General features: G+C 42.2%; 1 protein-coding gene across 3 annotated transcripts in view; it reads left to right on the top strand.

Moving 5' to 3' along the window:
* Nucleotides 1-10,282: 10,282 nt before the first annotated feature.
* IL19 (interleukin 19) overlaps nucleotides 10,283-13,872 on the top strand; it is a 19,220-nt gene continuing 15,630 nt past the window's right edge. Inside the window, exon 1 of one of the 3 annotated variants that reach the window (XM_027871399.1) lies at nucleotides 10,283-10,374. The gene's annotated coding sequence lies outside the window, so the exon portion shown is untranslated. The remainder of the gene's footprint in view (nucleotides 10,375-13,872) is intronic. The other 2 variants (XM_027871401.1, XM_027871400.1) reach the window with 2 other exon arrangements.

Below are 13,872 nucleotides of genomic sequence, written 5' to 3'. Positions count from 1 at the left end.
AAGGGATTAGCATTAATCTAATACCCACAATGTGCCAAGCACTGGGCTAATTACAACAAATATTATCTCATTCGATCATCACAATAACCTGAGAGGTAGATGCTATTATTACCCCCATTTTATAGTTAAGAAAACTGAGGCAAACAAAAGTTAAGTGATTTTTCAAGGTTTACACAACTAGTGTCTGAGGCCAAATTTGAACTCAGGGCTTCCTGACTCCAGGCCTAGAGCTCTATCTACTATGCCACTTTTGTTGTTGTTTGGTTGTTTTTTCAATTACATCTGACTCTTTGTGATCCTATTTGGACTCTTCTTGGCAAAGATACTGGAGTGGTTTGCCATTTCCTTCTCCAGTTTATTTTACAGATGAAGAAACTGAGGCAAATGGTTATATTCTCTTCCTTTCACTAACACTACCTCTTGGTGAATCAAATCAATTCTACCCCGTCTTCTAGAATCAAGTCACTTGCCCTCTTTTCTTATCACTGATCATGTCTTCCCACATCCCAACCTTGGATTTCTTCCAACATCCAGTGCCTTCCTTTCAATTCACATACTTCTGAATGGAACTGGAGAAAATCATACTGACTACAAATTTATGTTATACCAACAGCAGGGCAATCATTTTCTACCTCCACGCCTCAGGGTTAAGTGATTTGACCAGGGTCACACAGCTAGTAAGTGTCTGAGGCCATATTTCAACTCAGAAAGTTGAGTCTTCCTGACTCCAGGCCCAGCACTTTGTCCACCATGCCATGCAGCTGCCTACACTGTACCACCAAACTGCATCTTAAATTCTTACCTTCCCTTAATCAAGGACAGAACCCTCCAGGATGTAAGATAACATGGATTCATTAATTATTATTTTTTAAATTTTTATTTATTTATTTATTTTTTGGTGAGGGCAACTGGGGGTAAGTGACTTGCCCAGGGTCACACAGCTAGTGAGTGTTATGTGTCTGAGGCCACATTTGAACTCAGGTCCTCCAGACTCCGGGGCTGGGGCTCTATCCACTGTGCCACCTAGCTGCCCCCAGGATCCATTAATTATTAATCTTTGGATGCAGTTGTGGAATCAGTTCCAAACCCACCTGAGCACACTGTTATCTAGTCCCCATCTCTCCATCCAATCCACAAGAACGTCACAAAAGATTATGTCAGATGCCTTCCTATAATGCAGATATGCTAGATTTGTGCTATTATCCTGACCTACTGGTGTAGTAACTGTCAAAAAAAAAAGAGCATTATGTTAACTTGGCATGGTATAATCTCAAGAGCCTATTTTCATCAGTTCAGAGAGACCCCTTCTTCCTTTTCTAAGTACTCACAGACCATCCCTTTAATTATATATCCTACATTTCTGCTAGGAATGGAAGTCAAGCTGCATGGTCTATACTTTAAAGAATTCACCTTTTTGAAAATGGGTCAAACCCTAAGCTGTCTTCAGACCTGTGGCACCTCTCCTGTTTGTGAGGACTTTTTAAAGATCACTGACTCAGCACCCACCCCCTGCCAGTTCTTTCAATACATTGGAATGTAATTCATCTAGGACTGGTGACTTCAGCCCCTGGAGGTACACTCTTATCACCTCCTCATTTATCTGGGGTTATAATTCTGTGTTAATCTTTTGTTATTGTTGTTGTTCTGTACTTTCCGGTATGAACATCACCCACTTTAGGAGAGTAAGCAGAAGCAAAACGGGAGTTGAGTAGTTTTGTCTTCATCCCACTGGAATTCCATCAGCTCAGACCTCTCTCCCCTCTCTCAAACAAGCTTCTTAAAAGGCCCTTTTATTTTGGTGCTCTAAATATTTATCTCAATCTCTGCTTTATCAGCCTTAATGTTATCCTTAAAACAACACTGTGGAGAAGTCAGGACACCTGGGTTCGAATCCTTATTCCAACCTTACTAGCTGAAGACAATGAACAGGTCACTTAATCTCTCAGTTTCCTTATCTGTAAAATGGGGATACTTATATTGGCACTATTGGCCTCAAGATAGAGAGCTGGCATTTGAGACAGTAATCTGTGGACTCAAGTGCCACTTGGCCCAAATGTAACCTTGGGCAAGTTAACTTCTTATGGTTATAGGGCAGCTAGGTAGAATAGTAGATAGAACTCCAGGCCCAGAGTCAGGAAGACCTGAGTTCAAATCCTACATCAGGGACTTACTGGCTGTCTGACCCTGGGCAGCGCCATTTGCCTCAGTTTCCTCATCTGTAAAATGGGGATAACAATAGAACCTACCTCCTAGGGTTATCGTCATGATCAAATGAGATAATAGTTGTAAAGCACTAAGGACACTACCTGGCATAAAATAAGAGTTATATGAATATTAGCTATTATTATCATTATGGTTCCAGGCGATGCTCTATGAGTATAACATGCAGAGGAGGTGCTGACCTGCCTTGGTAGAAGCATTGTCTTCCTCTAGGAGTTCCTTATGCCAATGAAATCTCAGGTCTAGCCTCTCTACCTATCCTCTTCTGAACCTCACAGGGTTGTTCTGGGGGAGAAATATTTTATAAATGTGAGTTATCATTATCCTTTAAAGTCCAATTCCAATGCCACCTTCTCCAGGGAGCCTTTTTGTTTCTACCTTCTTCATCAGTAATAATGATTTCACCTGGTAGCTTCACATAACACCTTATTAGCAACTCTTCAAAGCACTTAGCTCACAGATGATCAACTTTGAACTGGAAGAGGTCTCAAAAACTGTCTAGTTCAACCCCCTTCACTTTGTTGTTTCATCTTTTCAGTCATGTCTGACTCTTCATGACCCTATCTGGAGATTTTCTGGGCAGAGATACTGGTTTGCCATTTCCTTCTCCAGCTCATTTTACAGATGAGGAAACTGAGGCAAAAAGGGTTAAATGACTAGTCCAGGGTCACATTGCTAGTAAGTGTCTGCAGCTGGATTTGAACTCAGGAAGATGACTCACTTTACACCTGAAGAAACTGAGGCCTGAGGGGTGGGGTGGAGTTAAGTGACTTGCTCAAGATCACACAGGTAGTAAGCTTCTGAGGTAGCATCTGAACCCAGATCCAATGACTCTGGTGTCTGGTTTGTTTGTTTTTTTTCCCACTGTATCATGATATTTGTGTATTCTTCTGTATTGTAAATGTTTGTGCTCAACATGGAAGGCCATTTGATATTTTCCATCTGGTTTCATGGGTCACTTTGACCGAAAAATAATTAAGGTCGGCTCATCTTTGGGAAACTGTGCAGTGCCTACTACAATTGCAAGCTGCTTGACGGCTCATCAGCTTATCTCTTAACACCAACATTTCTCCAGAACACCTCCTTCAGATCCACCCCAGAAGGCCTTAGAGGGGTCAGTTCTACGTGGAGGGAGGGGGTGACCACTGTAATGTAATCACAGATTCTTTTTTTGGGGGGGGTAATACTGAAAGGTTTAAAACATATGTATGCTTTAAAATATGTTTCCAAAATATGGAAGTTGTTTGTATTCTTTCAAGTTCATATTCATTTTCCCAACAAAAAAATCCACTAACAGAGTCATAATGTTAGAGCTGGAAGGGTCTTCAGACACCTTTTCATCTATTCTTTCCCTTTAACACATGAGAACACTAGAGTTCAGAGAAGTTAAAATATTTGCCCAAAGTCCCACAAGTGACTAAATAATAATTGGAGCTGAGGTCCTCAGATTGCCAATCCCAGGCCCATTCCACTAAATCACATTGCCTTTTTTTCCCCACCCAAATTAGTGTGTCACACAATGCCTGTAAGTTCTTCCTTGAGTTTAACCCAAATCCCTCTTGCTGCAGTCTCACCTCATTTCCACTGTGTCAGCCTTCAGTGGAATCAGAGAAGAGCAGGGGTTTCCCTTGATATGGAGAATGACCTGGGGCACTGGCAGGCTCTACTCTTTTCTGGTAAAGAGATAACTCTGACAAAGTCATGCTCAACACATGTTGTGGAGGTGGGTTGGGACAGTTGTTAATAATTTTATTTTGGCACCAAGGTAGCTCCTATTGGCATCGCTCAATATGCACCTGTCTGCTAAAGAACTCAAAGTAGTTTCAGCTCTTATCTTCTTGCTTACCGGTGATTCAATGGCAAAGATGGGGACCCTGAGGCTCAGTTATTGTCGTTCCATCAGTTTCAGTCATGTTTGACTCTTTGTTGACCCCATTTGGGGTTTTCTTGGTAGATATTGGAGTAGTTCCCCATTTCCTTCTCCAGCTCATTTTACAGATGAGGAAACTGAGGCAATTAGGGTTAAGTGACTTGCCCAGGGTCACACAGCTAGTGTCTAAGGCCAGATTTAAACTTCTGAGTATAAGTTTTCTAGATCCCAAGCTTAATGCTCTAGCCATTGTGCCACCTAGCTGTCCCTGAGACTCCGCAGTCAATTGTAATAGAGCCTGTTGTGAATCCCAGGTCACAATCCGGTCAACTCCCGGGACCATTGTATGTTTCCAGTCCTGGTCATAGAATGGCATTCCACTCTACTCTAGTAGTAGGTAACAAGACTCAGGACTTCTGTGTTATTTTGTCACTTTGCTATCTGTATATTGTGGGACCTTGGGCAAATCCCATAACTTCTCTGACACTCATCATTTTGAGGAAAAAAAAAAGATTGATTCCTTTTGTTCATCTGTCACAATCACTTTTAGGTACATCTCTCCTCAAAGCTTCCTCCCTTGTAACAAAGAACAACAGTTAAGTAAAACCAACTAACACAATGACTGAAGTATATGTAATATCCCTTATCCATAGTCCTCCAACTGTCTATCAAAAGGAAGGAGGAGGGCTTCATTATCTGTTCTCCTGGGCAATACTGGCTGTTGCAATTATTTGAGTGCCACCTCCCCACTCCAAAACACATAAATCAATAACTATATATATATGTATATATATATATATATGCATACACATACACACACATGTATGTGTGTGTGTGTATTTTCCAATACCTAGTAGCCCAGAATGCTGCCTGAGAAGGATGGTTAAGTGCTCAAGCTTGTGGTTAATTGCTGTGACTCCACAATCTGTTTTCCTTCCTGACAATAAGATTCCTGCTCTGACATCTTTGCCCCGAAGTAAAAAGCTGGGTCAGAACATACAGTCTGAGTACAAGAGAATGATTGTGGGTGTAGGAGTCAACATGGGCAGTGTGGTAATCTGTTGATCACATGAGCAGCTGGACTACTGTCTGGAAACTGAGAGAGCTCAGGCTAGAGAGGAAATGGAAGCCTAGGTGGTCCTTTTAACCAGACCTTCTACTTCTCTCTTTTCTCCTTGACCTCCAAAGATTGAAATTTCTATCCCCACCCTCTACCCATACCTACAATGTCCCACTCAGAGTCAGTCTATCACTCAACAAGCATTTACTATGTGCCTGGCACAGTGCTAAGTGCTTGGGATACAAAGAGATGAAAAAACCACAGTCCCTATTTTCAGTCCTAATGGAGGAGAAAACATACAAATAACTGTACATACAAGATATAGAAAGGGTAAATGAAGAGAATCCGCAAGAGAAAGATTCTCAGAGAATCCTTGGGGATTAGTTCTGGGGAAGCGAATGGACACTGGGAAAGGCCTTTTTCAGGGTTTGAGTTTGATTGTAGGATTGGGTCTTGAAGGAGGCTGGGAGACAGGAGGAAGAGGTGAGAAGAGAGAATTTTAGGGTGTAGGGGGGTAGCCAGTGAAAAGTCATGGAGTTGGGAGACAGAGTGTTGTGTGGGAAGAATAAGAAAGCCAGGATTACTGGATTATAGAGTATGTCAGGAAGAGTAGAGTGTTGGAAGACTGGAAAGGTTGGAAGGGACCAGATTGTGAAGAGTTTTAAATGTCAAACAGAATTTTGTAAGGTGTCTCTAAAGCTTCATGAAGACTTTTGGCTCCTTATATGAATTTAATCCTAGAGGTAATAGGAAGCCACTAGAATTTACTCAGAAGGGAAGTGACATAGTTAGACCCGTGCTTTCAAAAGATTACGTTAGCAGCTGAATGGAGGATGGACTGGAGTGGAGAGAGAGATGGGTCAGGAAGACCAGTTAGAAGGCTAATGTAACAGTCCATTTAAGGGGTGATAAGGGATTAGACCAGGGTGGTGACCATGTCAGTGGAGAGAAAGGGTCATAATTGGAGAGATATCACAAAGGTAGAAAATAGATTTGGCAGTAGATTGGAAATATGGGGTGAATCCAAGTGAGGAGAAGATGACCCTAGGAGAATGGTGGTTCCTTAAACAGTAATGGGGAAGTTGGAAAGAGTCAGGTCTTGGGGGTGGGGAGAGATACTCTGTCGGATCATTGGACAGCCAGAAAGTTCAGAAGCTCTGACTATTACTGTTTTCTTGAACCTAACAGGGAAAAATCTTGATGTTTCTCCACCACAGCTATCCATCCTCCCCTGCTTGGGAGTCCTTTTTCTGCCCTTGGGCTGGGCATAGATATTCCAGATTCCATAGTGTAGGAGAAAGAGCATTGGTTTTGTAGTCAGAAGACCTTGTTTGGACTCTCAGCCCCAATACTTACTGGTTATATAAGCTTTCCATATGTGTACAATGATGGAGTTGAACCAGATAAGCTCTAAGCTTCTTCTGCTGTGATGACAAAAGGAACCAACCAACCCTACCCAGGAGGAATTTAGATCTCTGTCTCATTCAGAAAGACCTCAGTACCCCCATCCTTGCTTACTTTTAACATTTTTCTTTTGCTGCCCTTCTGCCCCATTACCCTTTGTTTTAGTCCTAGTTATTCCGACCAGAGTTCTCTCAATCTGCTTTCTACTGAAGCCTTCCTTTTCTGAACCCCTACTTGACAACCTTTCAAAAACGGCATTTCCTCCTTCCTTTTGCAAGCAGGATAGGGATGGGGAGGGAAGTGATGGCTGTCCAAAGGTCAACCCCTGAGAAGCTCAGATGAATGGCCTCCCCTGAGCCCTGGGTGAGGGACCTTTCACCAGTGGGCTTGTTAGGAAGTCTGCTTGACCAGGCTGGTTAAATCCATCAGCAGAGACTTAGTTAGCGACACCTCTAGGATCTATTTCCTGGGGCTTCAGGGTTCCAAAGGTAGAAGGAGTGAAGCTCAAGTGTTTAGAGAAAGACCCAAGGGTCAATGGGATAGAGGGATGGACACTAGCCACTGTTTTGCTATGAATTGGACTAGATGAACACTGAGTTCCCTTCCAAGTTTGATGTCATGGTTTCTTTACCATCTCTGTTCACTCACCTGTCTCAGAACCCCAACCATCGTGATGCTAAAAATTCTTTTCCTTTATATTTTTGCCACATATACTATAGACTATATTAACTCACATTTCTATAGTATTTTATGGTCTACAGAGTACTTTCTTCATAATCACTCTGTGAATTAGCTAGTAGAATCATTATCTCCATTTTACAGATATGGAACCTGAGCCTTAAAGCACCCAAGGTCATACAGCTAGTATATGTCAGAACCAGGATTCAGATTTGACTCTAAGCCTCAAACTCTACTATACTTTATGCCAACCTGCTACCCAGTCATTTACCCTTTATATCAGGCCTGCATAACATATGGCCCGTGGGCCGCTTGCCACCTGCCAAAGGATCTCAGGTGGCCTAAGAAACATGTAAAGATGTAATGAGTGCTTTGTCTATGCCCCGCTTAACCTGCCTTCCACTAGTCACTACTGTGCCCGATATGTAACTTGGTAGGCGGGTTGCCACGGTGCACTCTCTCCTGTTTGTCACGTGATCCATGGCAACCAACCATCCTCAGTCTGTTTCTAGTCTGAGGGGAGCAAGAGTTGTATCTTTTAGCTATGTTATAGGTCATTGCTGCATTGAACAGGGACAAAGTGAGTGCAGCAAAGTAATTTTTTTAAACACCAGTGTGATTTCATGATAAATAAAAATCATAAGTAATCGATATTAATTGAAATTTCCCTTTTTAAAATATGGTTTGTTTGCAAAGTAGTTTAATCATTAATTATACTTTTACTTGGAAAGTGAGCTGCTAAATATCTATCTGTGCCAGGTTGTGCAGGTCTGCTTTATATTATCACTTCAGGAGAAGCTGGGGGGAGGCGGTTCCCTCTGTTAATCTATCCACAGGGCTTATTTATTTGATAAAAATCCAACTTCTTATTCACTTCTTTATCTCCTGGTGGAGGGGGTTGCTAGATCGGGATGATTGTCATATTGTGAATAAATACCTCCGTGGTTATCCACTGCCTGATACACTCAGTCCAGGGGCAGTTAGGTAGCACAGCGCATGGAGCGTCGGACCTGGAGCCAAGAAGGCTCATCTTTCCAAGTTCCAATCTGGCCTCAGACACTTAATAACTATGTGACCCTGAAAAAGTCATTTAACCCTGTTGGCCTCAGTTTCCTCATCTGTAAAATGAACTGGAGAAGGAAATGGCAAACCAGTCCAGTATCTTTGCCAAGAAAACCCCAAACAGGGTCACGAAGAGTGGGACACAACTGAAAAATGACTGAACAACAACAGCGACAGCACGCTGTGCCCATTTGAAAATGTTTTGATATTTGTGTGAGTGAGAAACAGCATAGGTAAGGGGTCCCAGCCTAGGAGTCAGGATGCCTGGTGCTTCTAGCTCTGTTGTGGCTGTATTTAAACCTTTCCCCCTTTCATAGTCTCCATTTCTCTTTTCTTTATAATGGAGAGAATGAAAGTGACCCTGTCTTACATAGATAATACCTAGATGGGTCACAGCTAGGTCCCATACCACTCCCAATGAGATTTCCTTTCCTTTTTTATAGGCTCAAGTGACACATGCATTTGGAACAGTGTCCTCTCTGTTTCAGCTAACAGCAGTAGATCCTCCTTGGACCTGTGGGATCTTGTATATTACTCTGGCTCTTCTGGCTAAGTTGAAAGATGAAACTCCTTTTTTTCCTAGTCCGATTTAGTCACAGTAGGGGTATGGTGGTGGGATCTACTGTAGAGATCACATTTATATGACTGTGAAAAGAACACAGGCTTTGGAGGCAGAGGACCCAGGTTCAAATCATACCTCTCTCACTATATGACCTTGTGTAAGTCACAACTCCTCTAAGCTTCAGCCTCTACCACTAAAATGAGGGAGTTAGACTAGATAACCTCTAAGCTTCCTTCCAGATCTAAATCCATTATCTTAGGTTTGCAAAACGCCTTTACATGGATTATCTCAGCGGATCCTCACAAAAAACCCTTGGTGGTAAATGCTATTATTTACTCTGTTTTCTAGATGAGAAAAGTGAGGTTCAGAAAATTTAAATACCTTGTCTGGGTCATACAGTTACTAAGAGTCTGAGGTAGGATTTGAACTTAGGTCACCCAGCTTTAAGTTTAACCCTTGCACCACCATACCATGCAGATACACACAGCCTGTTAGAGTGAAAAGAGCATCACACTTAAAGTCATAGGAGTATAGAATTTGGCTCTGGAAGGGCTTCAAGGCTGAGGAACCTTCAGCTTCAAGGTCATATGTGACCTTCTAGGTCCTCAAGTGTGGCCCTTTAATCCCCTTAATAAAAGGATTTGTCCTGTAAAACTTGGACTCAGTCAAAAGGCCACACCTGAAGACCTAGAAAGCTACATGTGGCCATGAGGCTGAAGGTTCCCCACCCCTGACAGCTAGATAGTCCTATATTCTCATTTTACAGATTGGGGAAGATGAAGCCCAAGGTAGTTAGGTGACTTTTTCAAGGTCACCTAACTGGTAAGTAAGGAGCAGGGCTGAAACCAAACCCAAACTGGAAGGAACCTTAGGTAGCCTAATGTATGAGAGAGGATGCTGGATCTGGGAGTTAAGTTAGATGATCATGCGGGTGTTTTCTAGCTCAACATTCTATGATGGTGTGAGACTGTAGTTTCTATCCACATGTATTCCTCAAGAAAGACATATATCCCATGTGAGGCTGCTGAGCAGGGCCAGATTGCACCAGCAGTGAATTTCACGGGAGCTGGTTGGCACAAGAACGTGTTTGGCAAGGGCTGTTATGGGAGTTTGCCTGCAGGACACTGCTGGTGTCATGCCACGAGAGAAAGAAGAGTGATTTAACTTAGATTTTTTTCACTCTGGTTGCAGAATTGCAAGAAAATCTCATTTGCATATGAACCAAGAGTTCATTTTCCTTAGAAAATACATGTCAAGACCCAGAAGAAGGAGCGGAATTTCTTAATAATGATTAATCAGTTGGTGTCTCAAAAAAAAAAAAAAAGGAGAAGAAAAGAAAACAATCAAGGAAAGAGATGCTGAGAAAACTGGGGAGAAAACAAGTTTTCCAAGGGGCAGGCCCACCCAACACACCTCTGTGGCATTTCCTCTTAGCCACCTGCATAAAAGTGACCAGTCTTCCCCAGATGCTACACAGCGCAAGCCACTGAGACAGCTTGGAGCAGTCTAGGGCTAGAGGTAAGACACCCACATTTCTCCACCTGCTGATTTTATTCATTGCCGTCCAAACCCATCCTTCTTAGTGGGATGGAGTTATTCCATAATCTTTTTATGTTTTTCCTTAGGGTTTTACAGGTGTCTAATGCTCTCTATAATTTTGGGGCATAGGTTATGTAGCCAGGGAAAATGACCCTGCTTGTCCATTAGTATCTCCTTAAATAAGTGGGGGAAAGGAGGTAGTCAGATCAAGCAGTTCCCTGGTCCTTTTTTTTTTAAAGGAAATAGGGTTCAATTAGTTTCTTTAAGAGAGGTAGAGGGTGGAAGAGAAGTATATAACAGTACCATCTGTTGAAAGGGTCGAGATATTCAGAAATCTGAATTCGGTGAGGCAAACATCTCCTTAGCAAAATGCCAAGCAATTTAGGATGGGTGGGTGTGAGCATTGGGCTGGCTGGCTGGGGAATGAGCTCTGTCTGCAGGGTTTTTTTTAAATGATCTCTGTTAACATCTTCAGGGAGCAGGCAAGTTTCCATGACTCTAGAGAAGTTTCTTGCTGGAAGGGGAATGTGTTCTTTGCCAACCCATTTTTCTTTCTAGAAGTCCTTCTGGGGACTAGGGATACTCTGAGCAGAGAATTGGTGTAGAAAAAGCAATGGATTTGGGAGTAAATGTTGTGGATTTGAATCCTGACAGTTCATCAACTATTTGTATGACTTTGGGCAAGTCATTTAATTTCTCAGGGCCTCAGTTTCCACAGCTATAAAATAAGGAGGTTAGACTAGACGATTTCTGACATCCCTTTCAATTGTAAATCTATGAGCCTCTGACTTCTGGGGAAGAAGTAAGAGATTGTGTTTGATTTAAACTTGATGTCTCTTTCAGAGCCTAGCACAATTTTCCACCCCAGATAGATGCAGAATGAATGTCCCATGAATGAATCAAATGTACCTGTGCTTCAACTGAACCTGTGACTCTCTTAGGATTTACATTTTAAGTATATTGTATGTGTTTAATGTCTCTGCTACTTGGAGCAGTTGAAAGAACACTGTTTTGAAGACAGAGGACCTGGGCTCAAATTTTGTGTGCTATTTTCTGCCTGTGTGACCCTGGGCAAGTCATTTCATTACTCTAAATCTCAGTTTCCTCAGCTGTAAAATGAGAAAGTTGGCTTGATTGATCTCTCAAGTATCTTCCAGCTCTGTGACCACCAATCTGTGCAGGGAATTCTCTGTCTTGTTGAAGTGGCTGGTGATGGGTTTTGTTTTGCCAGAGAGAGAGGTAGAGAGAGACAGAGGAAAGGCAGGAATCAATTTCGCGTGGGATTTGGCATTCAATTTAATTCAATTCATATTAGAATCATAAGATTTGGGGTGGAGAAGGACCATCTCACCCATCTCCCTCATTTTGTAGACTTAGAAACTGTAACCCACCCATGAAAATAGTGGACCTGGGATTCAAACCTAGGTCCTCTGACTCTAAATTCAGTGTTCTTTCCACTACAACTCTCTGCCCTTTTAGGAAAGGAAAAGAAATAGGCATTTATGTAGCACCTACTATGTGGCAGGGACAGTTCTAATCACTTTGCAAGTATCTCATTTGATCTTCATAACAACCCTGGGAGATAGGTGCTGTTCTTATCCCCATTTTACAGTTAAGGAAACCACATCTTGCAGATTAGGTGACTTGCCCAGGGTCACACAGCTAGTTAAGTGTCTAAGACTGAATTTGAATTCAGGTTTTCCCTCACTACAGGCCCAGAACTCTATTTACTGTACTACCTAGCTGCCTCATTAAACACCTACTCTCTGCAAGGTTCAGTACTAGGTGCCAGGAATACAAAGATGAAAAATAATACAAATATTATAAAGAGTCAGCATGGATTCACCAAAGAGAGATCAGCCTAGACTAACTTTATTTCTTCTTCTTTAAAAATAAGATCCTAAGTAGCTAAAGGGATTATCAGAGATAGAGCTTACTGAGATTTGAACAAAGCCTTTGCTACTATATTAAATTCTATTCTTGTGGAGAAGATGGAGTGATGTGGACTAGTCAATAATAAAATTACATGGATTTGGAACTGGATCAATGGCTGGACTAAAGAACGGTTGTTAATTGTTCAATGTCCGCTTGGCAAGAGGTCTCCAGTGGAGTACTTCAGGGATCTGTGTTTGACCGTATATTGTTTAATGTTTAAATCAGTGACTTGGATGAAGACATAGATGAAATATTTATCATATTTACAGATGCCACAAAGTTGGGAGGGATAATTAATGTGCTATAGGACAGAATCAGGCTCCAAAAGGATCTGGCAGATTAGAGCATTGGGCTGAATCTAACAAAATAAAACTCAATAGAGATAAATGTGAAACTTGGCTACACTTGGGTACAAAAAGACATCAATTTCTCAATGATAAAGATGGGGGAGGTAGGGCAAGCCAGCAATTGTTCTGAAAGAGATTTGAAGATATTAGTGAACTAAAAATTCAATACGGCCGTGTAATATGGTGGCCAACAAGCCTACTGTCACCTTGGGCCACACTAAGAGAGTCGTAGCTTCTAGGAATAAGGAGGTGATAGTTCTGTGATCCTCTGACCTTGATGGATGAAATCTGGAGTGCTACGTTCAGTTCTGGGCATTGCAGTTGAAATATAGGTATTAATAAGCTTTAAAGCATCCAGAGAAGGGCAAAAAGCATGGTGAAAGGCCTGGAATCCATGTCATATGATGATCAATGGAAGGCATTGGGTATGTTTAGCATGGAAAAGAGAAGACTCAGTGGAAAGGGATAGCTTTCTTTAAGTATTTCAAAAGTTGTTATTTGGAAGAAGGATTAAATTTTGGTTTTGTCCCAGAAGGGAAAACCGAAGGAAACAAGTGGAAATGTAGATGAGACTAATGTTGGTTTGATAGCAGAGAAACTACCTAACAATTCAAGCCATCTAGAAGCAGAGTGGGCTATCTCAGGAGGTGGTGGGTTCCCCCCATTAGAGGTCTTTAAGCAGAGGCTCTTGCTGGACTCTTGCCCCACAAAGAGTGAAGGTGAGGAGGAAAATGTGGTCTGATGGACCACAGCTCCAGAAGAAGGAAGAAGAGGATTGTCCAAAACACAATGAAAGCACCAGTGCTATTCCCATAGGCTTTGGGATGTTCTAGTTGAGAGAGAGAGAGACAGAGACAGAGAGAGACAGAGAAGGAGAGAGACAGAGAGAGAGACAGAGACAGTGAAACAGGAACAGAGACAGAGAGAGACAGAGACACAGGGAAACAGGGAGAGAGGGAGACAGAGATACAGAGATAGAGAAAGACAGAGAGAGACAGACAGAGAGAGACAGAGGCAGAGACACAGAGAGAGAACCATCACAGTATCTGATCTCAAGGGCAGAGGTAAAATGAAAGAGCCTCCTGATTTCCTCAGTCATATAGGAGGCTCCATAGTGGAAGAGATAGTTGATGCCTTGTGAAACATACCTCTCTCTCTCTCTCTCTCTCTCTCTCTCTCTCTCTCTCTCTCTCTC

This window comes from Vombatus ursinus, unplaced genomic scaffold (genome assembly GCF_900497805.2).
Source record: "Vombatus ursinus unplaced genomic scaffold, bare-nosed wombat genome assembly UNPS02014798.1, whole genome shotgun sequence".
NCBI classification, from domain to species: Eukaryota; Metazoa; Chordata; class Mammalia; order Diprotodontia; family Vombatidae; genus Vombatus; species Vombatus ursinus.
The sequence above is the reverse complement of the archived record's forward strand: the minus strand, read 5'-3'. Positions and strand labels throughout refer to the sequence as shown.